At 36.4% G+C, this 15,138-nt stretch overlaps 2 long non-coding RNA genes across 2 annotated transcripts in view; both read left to right on the top strand.

Annotated features, from left to right (window-relative positions):
* Positions 1-15,138, top strand: part of LOC309632312 — a 1,044,736-nt gene that overhangs the window by 551,865 nt on the left and 477,733 nt on the right. The window lies entirely within an intron of this gene.
* On the top strand, positions 3,985-14,545 carry LOC309632311. The gene is made up of 2 exons (XR_014246853.1): positions 3,985-5,298; positions 5,372-14,545. It is a non-coding gene; the product is annotated as an uncharacterized lncRNA (long non-coding RNA).

Below are 15,138 nucleotides of genomic sequence, written 5' to 3'. Positions count from 1 at the left end.
TGGGAGCTGATCCAGGTCTGGGAGGAGCAGAGGGCAGTGAGGCTTGCTCCCTGAAAACCCTGGAGCGCTGCAAACGAGGCAAACTTGTCACCAGCAGCTGCGGGCAGGGCTGCCACTGCCTGGGGGAGGAAGCCTTGCTCGGGAGCCTGCGGGGGAACGAAGCAAAGAAGGACAGAAAGTGCGCAGGGCAGAGCAAGTCCTTGCCCCCTCTGAACGTTCCAGAATCCCTCTAACGTCCCAGTGGGCCGAACCGCGCCAAGTGTCTGGGAGCGAAAAACTGAAACGTGGTTTGCAGAGAAGAGCCCGACAAGAGTGGGTTAGGAGCTGAGAGACAAACTGGCAGCCGGGCTAATTCCACCTTTAAGATTGGGATCTTACAAAATCATCCTTCTTACACAGGGGGTTAAATAGTGACACTATCATTATTGAAACATTATGCAATCATCAATATATTTACACATAATTTCGAAAAGGTAGCATATTGTATTAAATGAGCACGCTATATGGAGCAAGATTTGTAATTGCATTTCATGCAGAATGATAATAACAAATGTGCTTTTAAATAGCAATAGGAAATACAGAGATAAAGGAGCAATAACAATAATATAAAGTAATAACTAAATAATAATAGTAAAAATAATACGGTAATGAAAGCCAGCAATTTTTGCTAATACTTACTAAGATACCTCTCACTTTTGCCAGGCCTTTTGCTTTTTGCTCATTAACTCTTTCAATACTTATAACAAACCTGTTAGGAAGCTGCGGTTCTTAATTGAGAGTCAGAGGGAAAAAATTAATTCTCAAGGTAGCAGGTGAAGACACAAACACAGGCATCTGAACCTAAAACCCATGCACTTCATAGCTGATAAATTTCAGTATCATACATATGATATATATCACATGTATGTGTATTAAACATTAATATATACTGCAAATAATAGATGTATCTCACAAATATCACAAATCTATCTTTCTGTACGGTTGGGAAGAATTCTTGTTAGCAATCTCACCTCTGGTTTTAAAGCTATGAGATACAATTTCTTCTCTTTTCTTTGAACATTTTTTTAATTTTTCACACTTCGAGAATGATCCTTCTCATTATACATAGCTTTTATACATTCTCTTGTGTTATTAAAATGTGATTTTTTTTTTTACCTGATATCACTTTGCCTTAGCATGGTTCATTTAACTTCTTTCCTATACTGGACATTTAAGTTGCTTTAATTTATTCACTGTTGTAAATAATATTGTAATGAAATTCTTTTTTAGAGCTCTACATGAATATCTAAAAATTTCTATAAGTGAAATTTCAGTCTCAATGGTATGATCATTTTAAAGGATCATGCGTGAAAAAGGCCAAATTTTTCTGAATCCTTTTCTATCCTCAATGTCATTAGCAGTGCATGATATAGCAGGATTTGTGAAGTGTGTTTTCTAGAGTTTTACATTTAAGTATGATGTTGGTTGTTTATTGAGGCTAATATTCTTGGTCTTTTATTCCTTTACTTCTTATAATTATGTTTTATTTGTACAAAAATGGAGTTTTGAAATTTAACAACTCTTATAACATCTATTAAATGAGATACGGTTGTTATTAATCACTATGATGAATAATTTATTAGAATTCACACTAATTAGCATGAAAGAATAAACTTATAACTGCAGGCACTAAGGAGAAGTTTTCAAAAATGAATGTTGATAAAAATAAACAACCCAGTTAAAAATTATGTGGGCATATCACTTGAACAGACATTTCCAAAAAGAGGAAAAACTATCCAGTAGGCACATTAAATGGTGCTTATTGTAATTAGACATTAAGAAATGCAAGTTAAACCCACAATGAGATGCTACTGTATAAAGATTAAAATGGCTAAAATTGATAAGACTGACAATACTAAGTGTTGGAAAAGATGTGGGACAACTGGAACTCTTACATTGCTGGTTGGAAGTAAAAGAGTAAAATCATTCTAGGAAATTGGTTGGCACTTTCTTTTTTAAATAATTGCTTTATTGAGTTACAATTCATATACAAAAAAACTGCATGTATTTTATATATACAATCTGATGAGTTTGGACATATGTAAACACTTGTGAAATTATTACCGCATCAAGGTAATGGACATCCATCACCTCTAAGAGTTTCTTTGTGTCCCTTTGTGGGTTTTTTTTTTTTAACATACATCTACCCTATGATCCAACAGTTCTACTCCTACATGTTTATCAAGAAAAATAAACACATGTCCACCAAAAGACATGCACATGAATATTTATGGCAGCTTTATTCATAATAGGTAAAACCCAGAAACAACTCAAATATCTATTAACAAGAGCACAGATGAACAAATAGTGGTGTATTCCAGCAATGGCATTGTACTCAGCAATTAAAGCAATTATTATTACATGTAATAACATGCATAAAGCACAAAAGCATTATATTGAGAACACACACATACACATATTCCATTTGAATCTGATTTATAGTGATATAAATCAGAACAGTGTTTGCCTGGCAGCAGTGGGGACTAACTGCAAATGTCACAAGGAAAGTCTTGAGGGTGATGGAAATATCTTGAGTATTGATTACACAGGTGTTTACATCTGTCAGAATTTTGAACTATGTACTTGTGCATATTATTTTACATAAATTATATCTCAATAAGCCTCCACCTATTTTAAAAACAAATTATAAAAAATTTTTAAAAGAAAGAATCTTAGAAAAAAACAGACAAAACAGATTATTGAATGCAATTCTGCTCATGAATTTGGGGATAAGAACTGGAATTGTCCCAAGCAAGAACTGAGAAATTAGATAGTTGAGAAACATGGCAGAATTTGAAGAATCATCTAAGAATTCAACCCACATATCTGAGACCAAGGACTTATTTCTAAAGCCTCCAAGAACCAAGAATTCTTGTGCTACTTTAAATGTTCTAGAGCACAAAATGTAAAGAACATACCTAAAACCAGAACTATGATTACTTGTCTCCAAAACCAACCAACCAAACAAACAAAAAGCAGAACAATAACTAGAGGATACAGATTTTAATACTGTAGATTATGACATAGATGAAAAATACAAATATGACAATAACAAATGAAATCCCCAGAAGATGGATATATCATTACCAAGAATGGTTTATTCCCATAATTAAAAAATAATTCAACATTTTTTATATAAGAATAACAGCAAAGAATTTTAAAGGACAAAGCTAACCAGCTTGAGCCTCTGTTTAATGGATGTGGAAAAATCAGAACATGAAATACAGTGTTCAACCTGGAAAAGAGAGGGAGCCAAACGCTAACCAGGGAAAGTCTGGGAGATATACACACATATTCCTAGACTTTAAGTAGGATACCCTGTATAGCTTGATGCCAATGTCATTTTCTTATTCTCCCTTTAAGACTCAAAAGTTGATTTTTATGTATTTTTCTCATTTCTAATGATCCCTGCCAGATAATTAACTAATTTATAGATTAAAAAAAAAAAAAACTTGTTATTGGATTCGTTTATCTATTGTCCTGTCTTTCTGTTTTTGAATGTTATCATTTTTGGGGCTTCTATTTGTATTCATTTCCTTCTGCTTTTATTATGTTTATATATTTTTTTCCTTTGAACCAGGAGTTATATAAAGCAAAATGTTAAATATATCATTTATCAGTAATTTCTGATATTCTTAAAAATACATAGATACCAGGATTTCTTGCATTTTAAGAATGTCCTTCTGTGGTACTTACCGTGAAGAATATCTTAGCTGTGAGTAGAATGTTTCCATTGCATTTCAATATGTAGCCAATATTTCTCTATTGTCTTGCATTGCAAAGTCTCATTTCATTCTTTCTGAATGTTTCTTCAGTTTGTACTCTATTCCTGGACTAGGAGAAAAAAATAAAAGGGGTGGGGGGAAGGAAAGAGCGAAGAAAGGAAGGGAAGGAGGGAGGGAGGGAGAGAGGGAAAGATCAGGAATGGTTTAAAGCTCTGGACACATGAGCAGTATAATCTGAGAACTAAATTAGGAACTGTGGAGACTGTCTGGGGCCCAGGAGGCAGTTCTGATCAGATCTTTGGGGTGACGCTCTCCCCAAAGCTCTCTGGGGAAGTATGGGCAGGTCTCCATTAGGCTGGAGAAAGTTTTCTCTCCACCCCATGTGCCCTTAGGGGCTCATTATTTTTTTGTTGTTTAGACATGTGAGGCAAGTTACCTGGGATGAAGCTCTGGGCAGTCCTAATAACCTGCTGGGGTAAGGAACAAATGAAAACAACCAGCTCCAAGGATCCCCTACTCCTACATTTCCTCACCTGCTTCACACCTCCAGGACAGGTAGATTATAAGACAGGAAACCGTCATTTCCCAGAGCTGCTTTCTTTAGAGCTTAAAGTGAATATCATATATTCTTGCAGATACAGGGGAAGGGCAGTCAAAATCACAGCACAATTGTGCCTCTGGTTTTATTTAGGTTTTGGTGCACATCACTTCCCTTCTTAAAACTCGTTCTTCTTCGTGCACATTTATTAAATCTCCCAGAGAAGAATGTTCCTACCCAAGGAATGCAACTATGATAAGAGCCAAGAAAATACATTGCATAGTCAATGTCGCGTGATGAAGAATAAATGAAAGAAGGAAAGGATTAGTATTTTTAAAAAGTACAATACATATCCCCTGCAAAATAATGGCAGATTTTTGTATTTTGAAGCAACGAGTCATAAAAAAGAGCCATGTAGAAACATTGGTTATAAAAATGTAATAATTCAGATAAAGAACACACATGTTGGGAAAAATAACAGTGTACATTATTGAAGAAAAACTTAGTGAACTGAAAATCGGGTGGAGAATATCTCCAGATCGAAGAGACATTAAGAAAGGTCATCAGAGAATGACAACATTCTGCTAATAAATTTTAAATTTAGACGAAATGGACAAATTTTTAGAAAAATAGAGCTTGCCAAAACGGACACAAAGAGAAATAGACAATCTAGTCCTATTACCTAGTAAAGAAATAGAATCTTAATAATTAAACCTTCACAAAATAAAGGGATAGGTCTATATAACTTCACAAATGAAGTCTTCTAAGCATTAGAATACTAATAAAAACACAAATATTAAAAAAATTCTTTCAGAAACCAAAAAAAATTGGAATACTTCTCAAGTGGTTTCATAACTTTGATAGCAAAATCTGATAAGGCTATAACAAGAAATGAAAGCTGGTTGTTTAAAAATATAAAAGAAGGTTTCTAGAAAGACTGACCACAAAAAGACTGACAAAAAACCCCAAAAAACCGAAAACCAAAAACGAAAAAAGGTTTCTAGAAAGACTGACCACAAAAGACTGACAAAAAACCCAAAAAAAAACAAACAAAAAAAAAGCAAAAAAGGTTTCTAGAGAGACTGATCACAAAAAAGGGGAGACAAGAAATAAAATACAGAATGAAAAATAGGAAATAAACAAGATAAACTCGTTTTTAAAAAGAATTAGAATATTATGAAAAGTACAGCAATAAAGTAAAAAACCCAGAAGAAATCGATATATTTATAGAAAATATGAAGCACTAAAGTAGCACAAATAGAAACAGGAAATTGATTAGATCAAACTATACTGAAGTAATAATTATAACTATACTGAATAGTTATTACTATACTGAAATAATTAGAGTTTCTTTCACCCTCTAAGAAACGCTCCCACCCCGGCACGCACACACTCTCGTCCAGTCTCAACGTCACTCACCTGAACACCATCACCTCCTGCCAGGTCCCCCACATCCTCTCAAGCGTGAGGGATCCAGACATCCCGTGTCCTCACGTAACTGCTGCGGAAGGAACTGGACCAGCTTCCCATCGCTCTTAAACGGCCTCCAAAGTCCCGCCAAGGTCTCCAAACTCAGCTCGCGCCGCTCTCTTCCTTACTCTATGTGCTCCGCCATATCTGAAGAGTTCTCTGTCCCTCAGAAGTGCATCCTTCCCCCCACTTTAGTGCCTTCACCACATCCTCTCGCTTCTGGGTGGAACACTCTCCCCCAGCCCAACGCCTCCTCTTCAGCCTCAGATTTAACTCCGAGTTTTCCCTGGACTTTCAGCAGCATCATGTCCCTACACTTCAAGCTCCCCGGACCTGCTGTCACAGCACAGCTACATCTGTGGACCCCAGTTCAGTGTCTGCCTCTGTCACCAAACGGTGAGCTCTGCCAGGAGGGGACCGTGTTTGTCTTGTTCCCGGGGTGTCCCTGTGCCTTGCACTATGCTCAGAATCAGTTAAACTCACATGAATGTTTTCAAAATGAGTGAATGGCGAGTTATATAAAAGACCTGAAGGAAATACAGTAAAATGCTACCAGGGCTTAACTCTCAGTGTTGAGTGACTTTATTTTCTTATTTTTTACTTTCCCATGTTTCCCAAATTTGAGGAGGGTTTATTGTATCACTTTTACAACTTTATTGATGCATAATTAGCAAATAAAATTGTAATACATTTAAGGTGTACAACATGGTTATTTGATATGCATGCACATTATGAAAGGATTCATATTTTTTAAAGTAATTTTTCACCAAACATTCGTAGAACAGATGATTTCTATCTTACACAAGTAAATGTAGTAAGGTTGAAAAAGAGAGAAAATCTTCCCAATTCATTTTTTGTGGCTGGTTCAACTTATGTTTTCAAATCAGATAAGAACAACATAAAATAGGGACTTCCCTGGCAGTCCAGTGATTAAGACTTTGCCTTCCGGTGCAGGGGGTGCAGGTTTTGTGATATAACAAAACCTAAGGAAATCATATCTAGCAGAGAAAATTTAGTCATTTCTTTTACTTTAACAATGTCTTATTTCTGCTGTTTAATACTGTACCAGAATCCAAGCCTATTCTACAAAACAAGAAAGAAGAATAAGATTTAGATGGAAAAGGTTAGCAACTGTACACAAAATTAATAAAAAGTTCTGGAAATGTTACTGTAGATAATTGATCAGTTTTGAAAACCAGTTGCATTCTTCTAGAACTGAGTAAAAACCTAGAAATTACAGGGAAAAATGAAATATTTACAATAAAAACAAAGACAATAGCTAGCAATTATTGTAGTTTAATGTATGCACAAGACTCTTCAAGTTTTAAAGCATATATGAATAAATAAAGATATACTCCATGCTAATGGATAGAACAATTCAACATTATAGAGGTGTCAATTCTCTTTATTTTAATGGTTATATTTAATACTATCTCAATTAAAAAGTATGATTTAAACAAGCCTCCAGGGATTTCTGATGCTAGTTCCCAGACCCCACCTGAAGAGACATTCTCCTAGGAAGATCTGCTCAGCCCTACACCCAGCTCTGTCAGTGATGCTTCCTCCTTGCTATTTACCCATATTCACCCTGATGGGTAATAAAGTGAGCTATAGATGCTGTAGATAAGTGGTAGCTCTTGGATTTCAGGTTGTCTTAGAGAGGAAGAGAGTTCAAATGTAATTTCTGTCAAACAAAATGGGGACACAGTCCATGACCAAAAATATGTTAGATCTATGAAGGATCTCAGATAACAGAATCTTGTTACTGGGGATTGCATGACACGTGGATTTGCATGTGGACGCCATTTCTTTCATAAGTTTTACTAAAATCTTAAAGTACAAATCAGCATATAAAGTAATTTGAGGCAAAGTATTTTACATTTAAATAGCTAATTACTACTTAACAACTTTTAGTTAAAAGATTGTTTTAAGGCTCACTTCTATTTTAAAACATTTCAATACTATGTAAGTTACTATTTTCTTTAGACATTACTTAAGACTTTTTTTTCCTTTCCTCTTGTAAACTCTTTGTAAAAGTAAGTTTTGGCTTAAATTACTTTGGTACTTATCTCAGTCAATCTCTCCCTAGAGTTACGGGGTTTCTCTTTGTTTTTTGTATGATTACTTCAGACGAAAGAGGAATTTTAAAAAATCTTGCTTATTTAACTTGTGTGGGAAGTAAAATAGTTTATTTTCTCGCCAATTGGTCCAATTTGGTTACAGTTTATAAAATTGCACATTTTAACTTGATTAAATAAAACCAAAATCTCCATCTTGCTAAAACTTCCTTTTTTTGTTGAAAATTATTCATATTTAATGATAATATATATTTCACCAAGACATAAATTTAACAGGCTGGCATCTGTCCAATTTTGCCATAATTCTTGTAGTAGCTGAGGAGATAAAGCCATCCAGAAGCTTCTCTCTTTTGACTGTTTTCTACTTAAACTTTGAAAAACTTTTCCTAAAATTTGTAGGAGAGAAAATTGTCTATAAATGATTTAAGTAGGCTTCGCTTTCAAGCTGCTTCAATTCTGTTCAAGTTTATTGGCAGATGGTCTGCTTTTTACTGACGAAAGCTGTAGTGATAATTTGCAAGTCAAGCCATGAATGCAACTGTGACACTTTCAACAGTTCATAGAAGAGAAACTTGAATTTGAACATAACACTTTACGTAGTATACTTACGTTAATTATTAGTGAATCAGGCAATTGTATAAGCAGAAGGGAAATAAAATATAACTTACTCCACCTCCCCACCCCCATATATTTACATGTTCAAAAAAGCCCAGAAAAATTAACAAGTGTTTAGGTTATAAAAGTCCAACATGGCAGATAAGAGACTGGAACTCACTTTTCAAACCTGCTAGCCCTTCAAGCCTAGGGTTTTTTCCCAGTGCCTGGTGAGTGCACACTTCCTGGCTGTCTTCTTGATGTGTCCTCACATGGTGGAGAGAGAGATCATCCATCTCATGCTTCTCCCCTTTTCTTGTTTTATTGAAGTATAGCTGATGTACAATATTATATGTTTCAAATGTACAACATAGTGATTCATGATTTTTAAAGGTTATATTCCATTTATAGTTATTAAAAATAATGGCTATATTCCCTGTGCTGTACAATATATCCTTGCAGCTTTTTTATTTTTAGTGTTTGTACCTCTTAACCCCCTAGCCTTATCTTGCCCCCCCTTTCCCTCTCCCCACTGGTAACCACTAGTTTATTCTCTGTATCTGAGAGTCTGTTTCTGTTTTGTTATATTCACTAGTTTGTTGTATTTTTTAGATTCCACATATAAGTGACATCATACAGTATTTGTCTCTCTCTGTCTGACTTACTTCACTTAGCATAATACCCTCCAAGTCCATCCATGCTCTTGCAAATGGCAAAATTTCATTCATTTTATGGCTGACTAGTCTTCCATTGAATATATATACACCACATGGTCTTAATCCGTTCATCTGTTGATACACATTTAGGTTGTTTCCATATCTTTTATTGTAATAACACTGTTGTAAATGCAATTGTAAAAACAAGTGCTGTTGTAAAAAGCAATGTAATTATAAATCATACTGCTATGAACATCGGGGTGCATGTATATTTTTGAACTAGTGTTTTCCACAGTCGCTGCACCAATTTACATTCCCACCAACAGTGTACAAGGTTTCCCTTTCCTCTACATCCTAGCCAACATTTGTTATTTGTGTTCTTTTTGATGATAGCCATTCTGACGGGTGTGAGTTGATATGTCATGGTGGTTTTAATTTGCATTTCTCTGATGATTCACCATGTTGAGTATCTTTTCATGTGCCCGTTGGCCATCTGTATACATATCTTCTTTGGAAAACTGTCTATTCAGGTCTTCTGCCCATTTTAAAATCTGGGTGTTTGTTTGTTTTTTTGATGTTAAGTTGTATGAGCTGTTTTTATATTTTGTATAATCATTTGCATATCTTTTCTCCCATTCAGTAGGTTGTCTTTTCATTTTGTTGATGGTTGCCTTTGCTGTGCAAAAGCTTTTCAGTTTAATTAGGTGCCATTTGTTTATTTTTGTTTTTACTTCCTTTGCTTTAAGAGACAGATCCAAAAAAATATTGCTACGATTTATGTCAGAGTGTTCTGCTATGTTTTCATCTAGGAATTTTATGGTTTCTGTTCTTATATTTAGGTTTTTTAATCCATTTTGAGTTTATTTTTGTATGTGGTGTTAGAGAGTGTTCTAATTTCACTCTATTACATGTAGCTGTCCAGTGTTATCAGCACAACTTATTGAAGAGACTATGTTTTCTCCATTGTATATTCTTGCCTCCTTTGCTGTAGATTAATTGACCATAAGTGTGTGGGTTTACTTCTGGGCTCTCTGTTCTGTTCCACTGATCTAAGTGTTTGTTTTTGTGCCAGTACCATGATGTTTTGATTACTGTAACTTTGCAGTATATTTGAAAGGTAAGGAGCATGATTCCTCCAGCTCAATTCTTCTTTCTCAAGATTGTTTTGGCTAATTGGGGTCTTTTATGTTTCCATACAAATTTTAAAATGATTTGTTCTACTTCTGTGAAAAATGCCCTTGGTGTTCTGGTAGGGATTGCACTGAATCTGTAGATTGCCTTGGGAAGTATGGTCATTCTAGCAATATTCATTCTTCCAATCTATGAACAACAGTATATCTTTCCATTTGTTTGTGTTTTCTTCAATTTTTTTCATCAGTGTCTTATAGTTTTCTGAATACAGGTCTTTTACCTCCTTAGGTAGGTTTATTCCTACGTATACTTTGTTTTTAGTGTACAGAAGTGCAACAGATTTTTGTATATTAATTTTGTATCCTGCAACTTTACCTAAATCATTGATGAGCTCTAGTAGTTTTGTGGTGGCATCTTGAGGATTTTCTATGCATAGTATCATGTCATCTACAAACAGTGACAATTATACTTCTCCAATTTGAATTCCTCTTGTTTCTTTTTCTTGTCTGATTCCTGTGGCTAGAACTTCCAAAAGTATGTTGAATAAAAGTGGCAAGAATGGTATTTTAGATTTCACACATAAGTGATATCACACAGTATTTGTCTTTCTCCCTCTGACTTATTTCATTAAGATTAATACCCTCCAATTCCATCTGTTTTTGCACATGGCAAAATTTCATTTGTTTTAATGGCTGAGTAGTATTCCAGTGTATATATACCACATCTTCTTTATCCATCCATTTATTGATGGACACAGGTTGTTCCCATACCTTGGCTACTGTAGCTAATGCTGCTATGAACACTGTGGTGCATATATCTTTTAATTTTTTTATTTTTTCGGATATATACCTAGGAATGGAATTGTTGGATCATATGGCAGTTATATTTTTTAGTTTTTTGAGTAAACTCCACACTGTTTCCCACAGTGGCTGCACCAATTTGCATCCCCATCAAGTGTACAAGAGTTCCCTTTTCTAAGCCTAGGGTCTTCTGAAGTAAGAGTGAGAAGTCATGCCAGTCACCTTGCCTTATCATGCCTCATTTTATAACACATGAAAACATCTCATCAGTTGAAATCATTAGCACCCAAAGCCAAAAATCTCAACATGTGCTTGCCTTGCCAAATATCTAAACAGGGCTTCCATCAATTGTGGGAATGGGAATAGTTGTGAGAGCTCTTAGGATAACAGCCTGGGTGAGGGGGCCAGTAGGAATATAATAAAGATCACACTTCAGGTTTCCAATTCATTTCCACAAATACTAAAGTGAGCTCTCATACAGACCCTGCAATAATTGCTAGAGAAACAAGAATGAATCAGATTTGGGATTTTTGTCCAAGGACTTCATAGTCCGAATGTAGCACAGATTGTGCAAAGAAAGTGGTGTTTTAAAGGAAGCAGGAAAGAACTGACTCTTGAGCTGAGTATTAGAACTCAGGTGAGCATTTGTCTGGAAGAGAACAAGGAACAAGGGGAAGATGTTTATGCAGAGGGGAGAGAGAGTGCACAGAAAATACTGAGAACATCTTGACATGCTCAGGGAATTTTTGAAGTTCAGTTTTGTTAAAAAATGTCATAGGTAATGGAAGAGATGATTTTGGACAATTCATCAGGGCCAAAATTACCAAAGAATGTTTTAAAGCTGCCAAAAAAAAAAATAAACATTTATTTTGTATGTCACAAAAAGCCATTACTTATTTTTTAAAAGAATATTTGCATCAGGGCCTCCTGAGAAAAATGACCAAGACTCTGGCCCAAGGTTTGAACTTAGAGAGACTTGCAGGGGGGCAGCAGAGTGGCCCCAAAAAGACCATGTGAGAGGGAAGTACAAGAATGTCTCTCAAATCAAGTGTTTGCCAGAATAAAGTAAATAAGTCATGGGGATCTAATGTACAGCATGGTGACTATAGTTAGTAATACTCTATTGTATATTTGAAAGTTGCTAAGAGAGTAGATCTTAAAAGTTCTCATCACAAGAAAAAAATCTTGTAACTATGTGTAGAGATGTATACTAACTAGACCTATTGGGGGTGATCATTTTGCAATATATACATGTATCAAATCATAATGTTGTACACCTGAAACTAATACAATGTTATATGTCAATCATATCTCAAATGAAAAAAAGCACCTGCAAAAAAAAGAAAAGCCCCCAAGCCAAAAACCAAAAGGCACCTGTTTGCCCAAACAGGTTACCACAGCTCAGTAAAAAGGTTCTTGCAATAAGACCTGACTCAGATTTCTCTTAGTATCATTAAACTCTTAAATATATTCCTAATCTTATGCAATTGGCACTATATATATATAGTAGACATTCCTCCAGGTTTCTGATATACATTACAGTCCCAATGGCATTATTTGGCGGCAAAGAGGCAATAGGTAAGGGATAAAAGCAAAGACGTTGCCCCCCAAGGTCTTGGATTTTGAGAGGGTTATCGCCACTGCAGGTCTGGCCCTTGCCTTCTGGCCTTGTAATCCTGGAATCCTGGTTTTGTCAGTCAGCTAAGGGAAGACACATTTTTTTTCACCTGCAGGCTCACATTAAACCAGCTGCTGGGGTGTGATGTGGAGAAGGGCAACTCGTGAACTCATGATGAGAAGTGCATCTGTCAGGCAGAGCAGACAGTCTGAGGGATGGAGAGGGCTTTGATCACCTGGTCCTACCAGCCGAAGCCATCCCGGTAGCACGTTTGCCTGTGATGTGGAATGAAGAAAGGGCCGCACATTTACGATCCACCAGAGCAAGGCTGCAGACACAGGACAACAGCCCTCGGACCTTGTGAAGCAATCACCTCCCTCCTGGGACTGCTGGCGGAGCATCATGAGGGCGTTGCGCTTCCTCTGCGCCTGCGCCTGCACGGCTACCTCCTCTGTGCGCTCCCTGGCATTACACCAACGTGTTTGCTATAATCGACTGGATTTGTGCTTATTACTGCACTCCCATTCCAGTCAAGTTTTCTGAGCCTAGGCTCGGGTCGAGGTGATGGGGTTTGGGCATTTCATGCTGACAGAATCTGGATATCCTCCCACGGATGACTAATGCTGTCTATTGTGCGTGGGCTTCACTCTCTCCGAAGAAACCTTCTTTCACTTTTCTGCAAGTGATGAGGAGAGACTGCGAGGCTGCCCACATACACCAACAATACAAACACAACACTGAAAGTCAAATTAAACACTCGGTTTCCAGGACTGATATATTTTCTGCCATATTTGCACATTATTAGTGTTTTCTTGGAAATTTGGAAAGGGTAGGAGTTGCCCCCTGGGGTGTGCTGCCGTATATTTTGGGAAAACACGACATAGAACCAAATGGGAGAAAGACCAAGGCATAAAGGCAGTAGCAGAGACTTGTGGTCTCTGAGAAGCACAGACCTCTGAATACGTTTTCTGAAGAGTGGGTAAGGAATATTAAGTTATTGTAGACAAAATCAAGGTTGAGGTATGTGGGTGGGAAGCCAACAAGTCCTTGTATTTTATAGAAGGGAGCCAAGAAAAATTTGACCTTGATATTAAGCACATGTGAAATATACTGAAGAACAACGTGTACAATTAAAATGAGAGCTGTGTCTTTCTAATGTCAGATGCAAAAATAAAACAGAACACTATACATATAGCAAAATGTAAAAGTAGAACAGACATAAACATGGGAAGTATGAGAAAGTACAGTAATCCTTAAAGGGAAGGTGGTTTCTATGTGTCTTGGATAAGAGTGTCAAATGCCTCTATAAACTGGGGGCTTCTCAGTATGAGGGCAAGGAGAATGTTCTAAATATCTGAGGACTGAGCCCTCAGACCATGGCAAGTAATTGGGGGTACCCACCGAGAGTTATGGTCACTTGTGTCTCAGATGAAAGATAATTTCTTCCACTTCCAGATCCAACATTGACAGTTTGAATTTTGCTATGCCTTTTCTATCATTTCAATTTTTTTTGTCAAGACACATTCATTAAAAGAACATGGCAAATAGCATCATTATTTGCTACATACATAAAGCGTGAAATGGGATAAGGGAAAAAAAGAGGTTTACAGTGAAATGTGAGTGACTTTAAGAATTTAGGGTGAAATAACTTCTAAAGAATAATGCACCTCTGCATTTTCCAGTGCTGTTACATCAGATATAATAACTTCAATTCATTGGTAGAGGAAAGATGCATGGAGCATGTGCTGATTTGGGGGAGTGCATACAACTGAATGGGGGAGAAGTATTAAATAATTTGTGACTAAATGGGGAATTTTATTTTATTTTTGTTACTTAAATCTTTTTTTCTTCTTTCTGTTTTTAATTTTCATAGCACTCGTTGGGAGGAAAGCACAATAGCAAATCCCTACTCCATGTCACTTCAGTATTTGGGAGGATATCTTAAAAGGCTTTTTTTATTGAGTTATCTTTAGTTTCAAACATTTCGGAAAACTCAGAAATGAAAAGATGATGTAAAAGAAGAGTGACATGTACACGCATGAGCTGAAAAATTACAAATGGCAGTGATATTCTGGACACACAGCCTTCATTTCAACCTCTTGGTTAACATTCACTCTCGGTAAAGAGTTGATTTTTTCCTACTTGCCTCTTTGTTACCAACTATGACATTAATAGGGCTTAATTTCTCTCCACAATTCTTATAGACATATTTCTGGGCCGACTGAAAAAATCTTGCGAGACTGGAGGAGTTAATTAGGGTTGGCAAACTTTTCACTGAAGCATTGAAAATTAGTTACTTCAACTCTTTCATATTTCAAAGTAGGATCTAATTTTAATACAAAATTAAACGGAGGGAAAATCTCCAATGTCTTTTGGAAGGTGCTCCACACTGTGGGCGCTGCCCGCCCCAGTGGATGGCAACTCACTCGTTGGAGTACCTGATGGAGATGCCCCCGGAGTGAGTGGTGTGTGGAAGGATTCTCTGCTCT

Source organism: Balaenoptera borealis (genome assembly GCF_965194805.1).
Source record: "Balaenoptera borealis genome assembly, chromosome: 7".
In the NCBI taxonomy this organism is placed as follows: Eukaryota; Metazoa; Chordata; class Mammalia; order Artiodactyla; family Balaenopteridae; genus Balaenoptera; species Balaenoptera borealis.
Note: the sequence above shows the minus strand (reverse complement) of the source record. Positions and strands in the feature narration are given on the sequence as shown.